The sequence below is a fragment of the Polypterus senegalus genome, chromosome 17 (assembly GCF_016835505.1).
Source record: "Polypterus senegalus isolate Bchr_013 chromosome 17, ASM1683550v1, whole genome shotgun sequence".
In the NCBI taxonomy this organism is placed as follows: Eukaryota; Metazoa; Chordata; class Cladistia; order Polypteriformes; family Polypteridae; genus Polypterus; species Polypterus senegalus.
In genome coordinates, this window is record NC_053170.1 from 60,864,357 (window position 1) to 60,878,462 (window position 14,106).

The 14,106-nt window shown below is 37.7% G+C and overlaps 1 protein-coding gene across 1 annotated transcript in view; it reads right to left on the bottom strand.

Moving 5' to 3' along the window:
* Positions 1-14,106, bottom strand: part of aspscr1 (ASPSCR1 tether for SLC2A4, UBX domain containing) — a 796,571-nt gene that overhangs the window by 401,925 nt on the left and 380,540 nt on the right. The window lies entirely within an intron of this gene.

Genomic DNA, 14,106 nt, shown 5'->3' on the forward strand with positions numbered 1-14,106 from the left:
GTTGTCTATATAAAGATCTCTAAGCAAGTTAATTCCAAATTTTTCCAGATATTAAAACTGCATATGTTTGTGAAGGTTGAAAGAGGTGGTTCTCTTGCAGGGTGCCACAGAAAGAAGCTTCTCCGTCTTAAAATGCTTTCTACATTGGTTCCAGATTCTAAGTGAGTGGAGCACAATTGGGTTATTAGTGTATTGCCGATAACGTGTGTTTATTGGAGCACAAAGCAAGGAATACAAAGAAGTACTGCAGGATTTTACTTCTATTGCGGTCCATGCCTGTGTATGTTCTTCTATTTGTGTCCAGGTTCTTATCGACTGTATATTTGCTGCCCAGTAATAAAACTGGAAGTTAGGTAGAGCCATGCCGCCTTCTGCCTTTTGTCTTTGTAGGGTCGCTCTTTTGATGCGTGGATGTTTAGAATTCCAAATAAATGAGGTTATTGTTGAATCTAATTGCTTAAAGAACGATTTATTAATGTATATTGGTATGTTTTGAAATAAAAAGGAGCTTAGGAAGAATATTCATCTTAACAGTGTTAATTCTTCCAGCTAGTGTGAGATGAAGGGTTGACCATCTATGCAAGTCTTGTTTAATTTTTTCCATGCAGACATAAATTTTGTTGATATAGAGCTTTATGTTTAGTTGTGATGTTTACCCCAGGTATTTAAACTGTTCTGCAATGATAAAAGGTAGGGTGTCTAATCTAATATTATATGCTTGAGAATTCACGGAAAGAGTACACTTTTATTCAGATTAATTCTGAGACCAGAGAGCTTTTGAAATTCTGTGAGTGCTGCTAAGACTGCAGGCACAGAATTTTCTGGGTCCGATATATACAGTACCATGTCATCTGCATATAATGAGATTTTCTGTTCCAGTCCTTCTCTGCTAATCCCCTTTATCTGATCAGTATTTCGACAATGTATTGCCAGTGGTTCAATGGCAATTGCAAACAGCAGTGGTGACAAAGGGCATCCTTGTCTTGTGCCACGCTCTAGTTTAAAGTAGTCTGAGCAAATGTTATTGATGCAAACTGAAGCTTCTGGGTTAGTATACAGTAATTTAATCCATGCACAAATGTTGGGCCAAACCCAAACTTCTCCAAAATAGTAAAAGGTATTTCCATTCAATCATGTCGAATGCTTTTTCTGCATCCAATGATAATAATATTTCTGGGGTGTTTGATTTAGTTGGTGAGTATATTACATTAAACAGGCGTCAAGATTTGAAGATAAGTGTCGGCCCCTAATAAATCCAGTTTGGTCTTGTGATATTACTGAGGGGAGCACTTTCTCCATCCTTCTAGCTATGATTTTAGAGAGTATTTTAACGTCGTTATTCAGAAGTGAAATTGGTCTGTATGATGCACATTGTAATAAGTCCTTATTTTGCTTTGGAAAGACAGTGATTAGTGCTTGGCAAAGGTTTGTGGAAGAGATTGGTTATCTCTGGCTTCTGTAAATGTTGCTAATAGGAGGGAGCTAGCTGAGCGGAGAATTTCTTGTAAAACTCTGCAGGGTAGCCGTCAGGGCCTGCTGCTTTTCCACCTTGGAGTGACTTTATAGCATCCAGTAATTCTGATAATGACAGAGGTTTATCGAGTTCCTCCACACTAAAAGCGTCAATTTGTGGTATCTGTAATGTATCCAGAAATGCATTAGATTGTATATTGTCTTCTTTAAACTCAGTAGTATATAGGGATTTATAGTAGTCTCTAAAAGTGTACATTATATTTTTGTGTTCGATGATTTTATCTCCGCTCGTGTTAGTGATTACCGAGATTGCTTGCATATCTTGCTTGTGAATTTGTTGCGCTAAAAGCTTATTAGCTTTCTCTCCATGTTCATAATAATGATGTCTGGATTTGTAAATTAGTTGTTCAGTTTCTTTAGTTGTCAAGAGGTTTAATTCTGAATGTAGAGCCTGCCTCCTCTTATGTAGAGTCTCGCTTGGTAGTCTGGCATGTTCTTCATCTATTTTAGTAATTTCGCTTTTATCTCTGCTACTTTCTTCGCTTCGGATTTATTTCTGTGGGAAAGATATGAGATAATCTGTCCTCTTAAGAAGGCCTTAAGAGTTTCCCAGAGTATTCCTGCAGAGATCTCAGGGGATGTATTTGTCTCTAGAAAGAATTGATTTGTTTGGATATAAATTCAGTACAATTCTCGTCAGCTAATAGAAGCGGTTGAGGCCATCTGCGGGTGAGTGTATGGGGCTTAGTAATTTCAGCTCCAAGATCATCGGAGCATGGTCTGAAATAACAATAGCATCGTATTTACAAGATTTAATCTTAGGCAAGAAGTTATTATCTATAAAGAAGTAATCAATCCTTGAGTAGCAATGATGTACTGGTGAGTAGAAAGAATATGTTCTTGAATTTGGGTTTAAAAACCTCCAGGGATCTGATAAGTTGTGATCAGTTATAAACTTTGTAATTATCTTTGCGGTGTTAGTTGCCGTTCCCCCTGTGGAGGAAGTCTTATCTAAAAGTGGATTTAAACACAATTAAAGTCCCCAGCCATTATAAGTTTATGAGTGTTCAGATTGGGAATGGATGCAAATAAATTTTGTATAAATTCCTTATCATCAACATTAGGTGCATAAACATTTATCAAAATCATTTTACAGTTAGATAAGTCTCCCATGACCATCACATATCTCCCTTCAGGATCCAATACTACATCTGATGCTACAAATGGTACTGTTCTATGTATGAGAATTCCCACCCTCTAGTTTTCTTTGTAAAACTAGAATGGAACATTTGGCCAGTCCAGTCTTTTGCAGCCGGAACTGATCCTTACTTAGTAAGTGGGTTTCCTGTAAAAATACTATTTTAGCATTTAGACCTGTTAGGTGAGAAAGTACTTTCTTTCTCTTTAATTCGTGATTCAGGCCTTTAACATTCCAGCTTACGGTTAACTGTCCCATCATGGAGACACTGATTCTGAGTTTTTGATGTCATTTTATAGTCTTAACTGGAAGTGAAATAGTTTAGGTCTTAATTTCCTATTCCCCAAGAGTTGTTGCCATGCAGCTTATTATTACGTTGATAGTTATAATTATAAAGATTGAGATGATAGATTAGGTATAGATCAAGCCTGCTCTCTTTCTCTTCCCCTTAACCCCCACCTCCCTTTTGCCTCCCCAGGTGAGGCTAAAACCCACTTCACGCAGTCCCAGTCCTCTGACATACCCAGAGACAGAGCACGCCCAAAGCACATCAAGCCCCCATGCAGTGGCTTTAAGGTTAAAAGATAGAGATATCTGTTACCAATATAGTCTTTAAAAGAGGAAAAAGAAAAAAAAAAAAAAATTTTGCGCATATATATATATATATATAATCTTCAGCAATTTTAGTGCATTAAGATGATACCCCAGATAAAAAACCCAGGTGATGGTGTTAAAGATGTGTCCAAAATAAGCATAACAAGTCTTAATGCAGTAATAGCAATAACAGTAAACCAAGGGTATGATATTGAACAGTCTCATTTAGGGTACACATGAAATAATTAGAAAAGAAAAAGAGAAAAAAAAAGAGGAGGAAAACGTAATTAAGCACAATAAAACATAAACATTTAGCGCCCTAGTAATAATAAGTAATAAGTAAGTAATAATAAGAATATGAGAATATATGCTGATAAAAAACCCGTATTTTAAAACAAATAGATCAGACAGTAGATTATTAATCCTAGCATTATCATTTACCGCCATGACTCACAATTATGTATCAGAATAGTCCCGGATCAGCTTTCTTAATTCATTTTCTGCTTCCTCCTTGCTAGCGAAACATAGAAATGACCCTGCCATTCCACTTTCAGTTTTGCCGGATACAGGAGGCGTATTTGACACTGGCTTGCCGTAGCAGCTGTTTAATATTATAGAAGGCTGCGCTTAATAGCTGTTGCTGGAGAGAAGTCAGGAAGACACGAATGTGGCTATTTTCATATATAATATCTTCCTTTTTTCTGAGGAGTGCCATCACCTCTAACTTAAATGATAATCGTTCAAAACGAACTATAAAAGATCTTGGTCGGGTCTGACGGTGTTTGATCAGCAGACGCTGTAAGCCGCTGCTATCTCAGATTCTGCTTTAAAGTCGCCCCCGATTATTTTAGAAAAAAGTTCAGCTGCGAATTTCACAGGGTTTGAACTTTCGATTCTCCGGCAGGCCTTCAATTCTGACATTATACCTTCTACTCCCATCTTCTAAAGCAGCCAGTCTGTCTCCAAGTTTTTCTCCGAGTTTTTTACATTCCGAACTGACATTTACTGCTCTTTCCTCGGCACTGGCAGCTGAATGTTCGCCATTTGATCCGATTCGTGAATGTCTCATTAAGATGCTCCAATTGATCAGCAAGCGTGCTCAGTTTAACGAGTTTTCTCAATGCGCTCTTCAATTTTACCCAGCACCTGTCGGTTCAAGTTGTACCTCTTGACGCAGCCTTTCATTTGCCTGTTGGATTTCCTGTTGCAGCCATTCATTGGCCTGTTTCATCTCCTGCTTCAGTCTCTCATGTGCCTTTGCCGTTGCTTTCTCATTAGCCTTCTCGCTTTTCTTTATATCTTGCGTGAGCTCAGCGAGCAACACTTTCAGTTCAGATAGCTCAAATGTGCCTTCTTGTACCGTAGATGAAGCAGCAGACTCTGCTGAAGCCGGTGTCCCGCTGCTCCAGTCCCGCATAATTGCGTAACTGAAGCCGCGGATCTCCCGGCCTTTCCAGTTTCAGGTAATCCTCTCCAATCGGCGAGCTATCCACATCTGCACTCACGATCGCACCTTCGCTCCCCTTTTCGCTCTCAGCCGGCGACGATGTAGCGGACCGTGGTCCCGAGGAGTCTGTACTTTCGCCCATCTGATCCAGGTCTGTCTCTGAGAGGCCGTATCTCGAACTAGGGCTTGCTGATCGCAGCTTGGATGTAGCTTTAGTCTTCGATTCTTTCGGACCCCCCTTCTTGTTGGCCATGTTTATATGTGTTTACATATACTGTAGCGGTCCCTCTCGGGTTGAATAAATACAGGATATCTCAGAATAATAAGCAAATAATATGAAAAATAGAACCACTGCTAGCAGAGCTCCACTTCAGACGTCCATCTCTCGCATCGGACGAGACCAATCTCAATATCTAATCATTCCTTCATGTTAGAATTTTTTTTATAGTGAGATACCAAGTATGCAAAACTTTTATGGTGTGTCAGGATCAACTGTAGAGTGTAATCAAGTCAAAGAGTGAACAGCAGAGGGAGGAATGTGCAAGAGTTTTAATTCAAGTTTTAATGTAAACCCATTTAAAAGATGCTTATACTTTGAATTAAGTCAGCCTTTAGCAATGTAGTCAAATCCAAGAGATACAGAACATATTTTTGTGTTGATCATTTAATTTACTTTACTTTTTCTATGTCTCTATGGTGTGCCAGTTTGGTTTTATTACCATTAATATTGTTATTATTTAGATGTAGCATAGAATTTTTTTGCCCATCTTCCCAGTGTTTATGAATTAACACCTATTCAATCCACAGCTGCTCATTGGCATTCCTCTGTCCGAGGATTTCTTCCTCTAACTTCAGCCCTGATGATGATTTTTCTCATCGTGTTGTCAAGCCAATTCTGGAAGCGAGGCTCCTGCTGCATACTCAATGGATGAATGGAGCTGGATCCAGGTCAGTGACAAGGTTAGTGGCGCTCTCTTTTCTCCTCGTTGACTGCCCGCCAAATGACTTTGAAGGCAGGCCCGTCCATGATGGATAAACTTTCACCACTCTAATCTATCGGATGCGAGCATTCTCCAGTTCCTGAGTGGAATGCCAAAATTGCAGAGAACGTGCTTCATTTGATCTTTGAATCTCCATTTCGGAGTGTGAGTGTTATACTTGCAAGTTCTTCATAGAGTACTTGCTTCAGGATGTGGATGTCAAGGAGCACAGTGACATGGTGAAGCCAGCGCAGTTGATGAGAGAAGGTTGGAAACTCTGATGGTACAGTTGGCTCTCACCAGGACTGTATTGTTGGCTATTCGATGCTGCCATCAAATACCAAAGATCAGTCAAAGTTTCTGTGGTTGGAAATGCTCGAGTAGTCTGATATCTCGTTACAAGGTCTATGTCTCACTCCTGTACAAGAGTGTGTTCAAAACCACTGTATTTTAAACTGCCACCTTGGTTGTCCTGGTGAGTGAATGGTTCAGGGGCACTGCAGTGCAGCTTGCTTAGTACCGCACTTGCTGTTTAAAGCCTATTGGTGATCTCATACATACATGTGGCTTCCAAGTTGAGGACACTTTCCAGGTAGCAGACTTGCCTCACTGCTTCGATATCTCTGCCACTGACCTTGATATGGGGCCCAGGAGCTGACTTGATCATCAGATTTGTCTTAACTGTATTGATTTTCAGTTCAAAGCACCTGTAAGCTGATACAAAGAGTTCTCGAGGGTCCCTGTTAATAACTCTATCGTAATCAGCATATCATACCACAACGACTGTTGTCAGATTTGTCCTGCTTTTAACACTTAATCTGCATAAATTAAAGAGACTGCTATCAAGACCTTAGCATATTGTGACTCCTGGATATGAGTCAGGGATGGTGAAGATCACAGCAGAGAGATGGATGCTAAAGAAAATCGGTGCACGGACACAGCCCTGTTTGACTTCCACACTGATCAAAAAAGAGGGGGCATGGAGGGATGTTACCCTCCGAACAAAGTGTGAACAGCAGCCAAAGTGTCTGAGAACCTTCCACAGCACTTCACGAGGAACCGAATCAAATGCCTTTATGATGTTGTAAAAGAGCATTCTGAAAGGCTAATGCTGTTCACAAGACTTTCGAATAGTGAATATTGGATCAATTGTGCTTTTATTGGCCCGGTATCCACACTAGGACTCGGGTAGAGTCAATTCAGCTATAGGTATCAATCGATCAAGCAGAATTTGAGCAAGTGGTAGACAAGTGAGAAATTCATCGAACACTCATAGTGGTGACCTTTCTTGAAAATGTTGACAATGAGAATATTTTTGTGGTCCCCAGAAACACAGCCTTATTCCCATGCTTGCAGCAGAAGATATCAGATTCAAGACTTAACTGCCTGCCCACCATGTTTCAGGAGTTCTGCAGGAATGCCGTCTGAACCTGGGTAAAAATGGACCCACTGTTGCTAATTTTTTGTTTTAATGCACTTTTATTGGTTCCATTTTAACAATTACGAATATTTTAATCCAGTATTTTTTTTCCTTTAATCCACCATCTTTTGGAGCCATTTATGCCCACCACAAAGAAACAAGGACAAAGCCTATTCCTTTAGCATCAAGCAGAATGCAAAGTCACTCTACTCCTTTATGCTTGCATTAAAAAAAAAAAACTATTTAGCAACACAGCATAACTGTCACAGGTACAGAATGTAGGAAAATTCTTACTTTCTTGTACTAAGCAACACATCGCCACTCCTTGGAGTGAGTAGAATACCTTGCCTTGAAGTTAGAATTAAACTTAAAGAAGAACCATGATCAAAAATTCACAATGAGGACCTTTAGGTTATTTCACTATTGAAATAATAAAATAAATAAATAATATTGAAATAAACTCTTTGGGTGTTGAGATATCTTTCATTGATTAGATAGCAATAGTAGTGCTACGATGTATGGTTATTTAGCTGATGGTTTCATCTTATAAAGTGCTCTAGAGTGTGAAAGTATATTTCTGCCAGCTGAAGGGAAAAAAGGGTTATTATAAGATATATGCATGGAACCACATATCTAGTGACATCTAGTAAGAGGGATTCAGTATGCATGTTGTGTGCAATTAAATGACTACAACTAAACAGACGTTCTAGGTGTACATTTATTTTTAATCAGGTTAAATTTTAGCATAGGGTGGATTGCTAGGTTTGATTGCTAGGTTGGTTAGGGTCTCCATGGAGTCTTCAAATTCTTCCCAGGTATTTGTGGACTGATAGATATAAGAAAGTTTGATTAACTGTAGAAGAATACTTGTTTCAATGACTAAATACTGGAAATGTCTAAATAATAATTCAATTGCTAACATATGTTTAGTCCTTCAATGTAGGATGGTGCCCTTACACTGGACACTCACGCATCACAATCAATCCATACACACACATCAACTTTGTCAAGGTTAAGTATTCCATCTGAGCCCCCAAAGATGTGAGATACAAACACTAGGTGCAGCACTACCAGATCACCTGTATTAAAATTGCATTTACATTAAGTAACTGTCTTAAAAATAAACTGATTTTACTTTTAGGTTTCTGTTAATGAGTTGCATGCTGCACAGTCTCCTCTCCTTGAGTGAGTAATTATATCCTGAAAAGGACTAGAGTCCTGTCTATCATGGTTGCTTCCTGCCTTGCACACAGTATTGCATCAAAAATCACTTCCTGTGACCTTAAACTGGACAGTTTAAAAGTTCATCCTCTGCACATGTATGAATAAATGTATAACTTTGGTTCAATTCGCAAGTGTATAAAGATATATGTGGCAAGCTGGCAATAACTTTGAGAGATAATGCAATACTTTTGAGAAATAATGCAATCATGAGAATAAGCTCAGTTTTTGTGTATCTTAAAAAGAACACTAAAGTACATTGTAGTACTACTGCTTTTATGAATTACTACCAAAAAGGGTTTTGCCATGTGGATGCAAGCCTGAGAAACACAAATGATGTTCACAAACTACAGTACAATAAAAGTTTAAAATTAGCAAAAATGAATGTAAATAAGTGTACAAATTAAATTCTAGTGGAAAAAAGAATTCTAGGTGGAATCTAGGTCTGATCCTTATTCCAGATTACTTCTTACTTTTCTAGTAAGAACTGCAAAAGTTCCAAGTACCATTTTAGGCTTTCACTGCTTCTCCTGGTTGTTTTATTAAGTAGTGCTGTCACATGACTGTAAATTTTTAAATGGTTTGATTTTGTGTAGTGTGCTGCAGCAAGCACACCACAAAATTCTGCACTATTCCTCACTCATTCTTAATAGCTGTGAATAATAGGCAACTAGGTGCTGGTAGCATTCGGTAATGCTTTCACAAGCTTCTGCAGTGCTTTATAATATTGTGCTAAGCACATACAGTACAAAGTTTACATGGTCATTAAAGGATGGACTGTATTGTGCACCTGATGGTGAAATCTGAGTTGCAATAAGATTTCCAAGGAAGTAGTGGTACTGGTGAACCTTTCTGACAAGCATACAAGTGTGTTGTGCCAACTTCAGTTTAGGGTCACTCTCAGAAAGTTAAAGCTGCTCACCCATTTGACAGCATCACCTCCAATGTAGATGTCAGTGTGGTTTGATCTCTTAAATCTATGACTAGCTCTTTGGTTTTGCTGACAATAAAAATGAGGCTATTGTCCTAACGCCACTTAGACAACAGGTGGATATCCTTGCCATAAGCAGTCTCATCATAGTTGATCAGGCCTGTGATGGTGGTGTCATCAGCAAACATAATGATGGAGTTAGAGCTGTGTCTGGCCACGTAGCCAGAAGTAAGCAACGTACAGAAATTAGCACACTTCCCCGTGTACTGCCTATCTCAATAGTCAGTGAGGAGAATATTGATACTGCTAATCAGCACATGCTGGGGTCTGTTGATTAGGAAGTCCAAACTCCAGTTGCAGAAGATGACCCTGAGTCCTATACTAAGGATTTTGTTGGCCAGCTTTGATACCACACCGTAAGATGCTGACCTGTAATGTATCAACAAAACTCTTTCCTAACAGTTTTTATTATCATTATTTTATCATAAATGTAATCTTAGCAATGGTAACACTGGCGTAGGTTGTGTGCACTTCCAAATCATTTGCCTACCCCTTGATGTAAATATGCTTTTCATAGAACATACAGGATGTCAGTATAGTGTATGCAAAGACCCTTTCAGCTAATACCAATACACAAGTCACTTTAAAATATGTTATGCAATGCAAAGGTACCCATTTGGGGAACTGATTAATAGACTGGATTTTTATATTACAAAAATTACTTAGACAGTGATGTTTGCTTTTCATTTCAGCTTTTTCATCAACTGTATGGATGAGGTATCAAAATTCAGTTCACCTAATATATTTTTATAATTTGTCAAATAAGATTACAATAGAAAACAAAGACATATATAAATGCAGAAGAAACACAAAAAACATGAATAAGCATAGAAATATACACACAAATACTGTATAATATACATTGAGAAATCAACAGCTTCCCCAAAAATAAAAAAAAAACTGTAAAAAGACAAACAAAAAGCAACAGGTAACTTACAACATTATACTATTTAAAATCTCATTTATTTTGATATTTTACTACTTCTGGACTGGTATAAATTAATAAACATATTTCTTTAGCACTAATGGGAAATCCCATTATACCACTATGGTGCCCACTGGACTTCTACAGAGCAAGGGGAGGGTGTGAATAAAATCTCCTTTAAAAAAGTAAACTAGGGAAAAATGACTCATTAATGAAGACTGTATAATTTAATTTTCAAGTTAGAGGGTAAACTTCAAATAAGTTTAGTCTCACTATTGTTCATGTTCATAAATTACTGAAAAGACCTAGCTCTGCATATTTTATATACAGATTAAATATAACATCATACACAATTAAGAACGAATAAAGAAGTAAAATGGCCTTTTAAATAATAATGATCCATTTGCAATAAAAGAGCAATTGCAATGTTGCTGCATTTGCCAAAAACTGACTGTAATATGCTAAGTGTGTGTGTTTTTTATATGAACATTATACAGTGGAGAAGGGACTACAAAATTATATATCACAGATCCTGCTATAAATTGTGTCCATAACACTATAGCTTCTTGCACTCTGATGTACAAAAATGAACATAATTATCTAACAACCGGAAACTATTTTAACTATTATTTGTCATAAATATTTAATATATGTTTCAAATAAATACTGTTATAAACTATGTCAATATGAAACAATCTATTATTAAAAAAAAAAAATCTTGGGAGGGAGACGAGACGTGATCTTCTCGGAAGACAATTTGACGTCCCGCGAGACAAGGCAGTGAGACAACAAGTTCACGGACATCTAACCTAGCAGTTGTTGGAATGCTTTTGGCAGACACAATTCATGTTCTCCCAGCTCTTAAAACAATGACAAGTGACAAGCAGAACACACAGCTTGCCAGCAGCAGCAAGCCAACAGATCATCCGACCACTTCTCCTTAGCATGCGTTCAGCCCCCCCCATTCACAACACAAGAGGCAGAAACAAGAGGCAAAAGGACAGCTGCTGTACAGGCTTTTAAATGATCGATGCGCAGCGTGACAAACAGAAAACACAGCTCACCAGCAGCAGCAGAAAGACAGCAGCTGATCCGATGGCATCTCCTTAGCATGCGTTATATAGCGTGAGCAGCGTTATATGTTCTATGAGAAAGATATTTAACCACGCCTGGGGTCATAAATAAAGGACAAGTATTGTTTTTACAAAAGATTTAAAGTAAAAGTGAAAATAATGCATATGTAACATTTCCCTTGAAAATAACGATCTCTTTAAATTTTATATCCGGTAAACCAAACCCAGGGGTGGGCGAGTGAAGTGAGCAGGAGGTGGAGCCCCTAGTGGATTAAAAAAAAAATGAAGTTGGATAATGGCAAGTGTGTCTCACTTTACAGAGTTCACTGTAAGTTTGAAATATATTAAAAAAAACACAAACTAACTACAGTAAGACCTTGATTACCTGTCACTCAATTAAACTTCAGTCTCCATTAACCATTGCGTCAAAAAACACTGTGCACGCCAGCGTCTACCTATTACTACTGCAACACTATTCGCTGTGACCTATGCACATTGGAACAAGTCTCCCTTTAGCTAGCACATAGTGTTTTCCCCCAACACCATGTGTCATGCCACACTCTGATATCACAGTGTCAGCCACATACCTTCAGCTTTAATAGCATTTTGTACCATTTCTCTTTTGTTATAATTAAACTACTATACATTGTTATGGCCGATATACATATGTGTATGGTGTTGGAATTCCATTCATCCATTTTCCAACCCATTGAATCCGAACAAAGGGTCACGGGGGTCCGCTGGAGCCAATCCCAGCCAACACAGGGCCCAAGGCAGGAAACCAATTCCAGGCAGGGCGCCAACCCACCGCAGGACACACACACACCCACACTCACACACCAAGCACACACTAGGGACAATTTAGAATCGCCAATCCACCTAACCTGCATTTCTCTGGACTGTGGGAGGAAACCGGAGTACCCAGAGGAAACCCACGCAGACACGGGGAGAACATGCAAACTTCACACAGGGAGGAAGCAAACCCGGGTCTCCTAACTGCGAGGCAGCAGCGCTACCACTGCGCCACCATGCAGCCAGGTGTTGGAATTGTCACAGAAAATTGAAATTATTAAACATTTATAAAAACAGCAAAAGCTTTTCAAGTATTGCTTTAATTTACGGAGAAGGAAGAACAAAAGTGAACGATATAAAGCGCGATACTGACAAAATTGAAAAACGTGTTGAAAATGGTAACCACTGACGATAATGTTATTATGTATTAATGTTAATGTTCTTTTACATTGTAATTTTCTTTTTATATTATTGTTTTGTTAATATATGGTAAAGTGCAGGCAGTTTGTGATGAGCTGTGCGGGAGCAATAAAGGTGTACTTCTGTTTAAGTGACAAGACCGGGTGAAGGGTGGACACGCCCCTTTGGAGATGAGTGATAGGAGAAGTTACCGTTTGTTATGGAAAGAAGACTCCAAGTAAAATGTAGAAAAATCTAGTACCTCTGAGTTGTATTTGCTTGTTACACTGGACATTATAACTTTATATAATTAATATTGTTAATACTATATTATATTAATTTTTTTGTAAATAAATACAACTATTCGCTAAACTAATCTACTGTGTATCAATTATTTTTAAAGTAGCTAATCTGTTATCCATCACAGCCTTGGTCCAGACCCCTGATGAATAATCAAGGTTTTACTGTACTTCACTGCATGTTTAAAGAGACACACAATATGAGTAGTCTTCACGATATGCTCTTAACATTTCACTATATTTATAGCACAACTCTGTCACCATCTCTCTTATAGAGCCATAATAAAAATAGTAGGAAAATGGTAGTTTATCAAACAGGAAAGAAAAAACCTTGTTAGAAGAAAAATAGACACACATTAAATATGGACATTTATAATATTTACCCCTGTATACTGCAATATATTGCAAACTGCAATATTGTGACTCCATTGTGTTCACCAAAAACTTCAAAGAATCTTAAATATATAGTAACGCTGTGATGTATATTAACATTAACATATATAAAATCCGACTTTATATATTTTGTAGTAAATGTACTGCAACACAAATGCATAATTCTGGGTTTAAATTCAATTATGTTTAAATGTTGACTATGTTGCATTTGCTCTCTCTTTCTCCGTATTAGACAATTAAATTAGCAATTGAAATATACACTTCCTAAAAGTGAAATCTTTTATTTGTCTCTGATTAATAATAGATGTAGCATGTTCTCTTTAGAATCTGCAGAAGATTCTTCAATATTCTTTTAATACAGACTTGAAACGATTTTAAATAGTACACCTGCATTCTTTGCTAAAATTCAAGTTAAATGTGGTATACTGAACCTCAAACCATAGTCTGCACAAGGCTAAAAATCTAAAAAGTTTTTTGTTCTTTAAATATATAAAGTCAAATCTGTACCTAAGAAGCATGCTTACACCTAAACTGGTGATGTATGAAACACTTCTCTTGGGATTTAATGCTGAAAAAACAGCTCAAGAAAAGTAGCTCATCATTAGAAGAGGAGTCTTAATCCACTTTAGTCATTGTAGGAAAATCAACTCCTCCCTTACCCTGCCTGCTAAACTCCATTGGCTGGAGTTTCAGAACGACTACATTAAATATTTTTTGGAAACATTACTTAAAACTGTAAATCAAGTAAATACTCTCACTATTTACAAACAGGTAAATTACATCTCTGCTTCTCATTTCCTTGTGTTTTGACCTGTAACGTTTTAGTTTGGACTGTTACATAAAAAATGACTAGTTGCAATGCGTTTGCTTTGAAATTGTTCTTTTTATTCCAATTTCATAT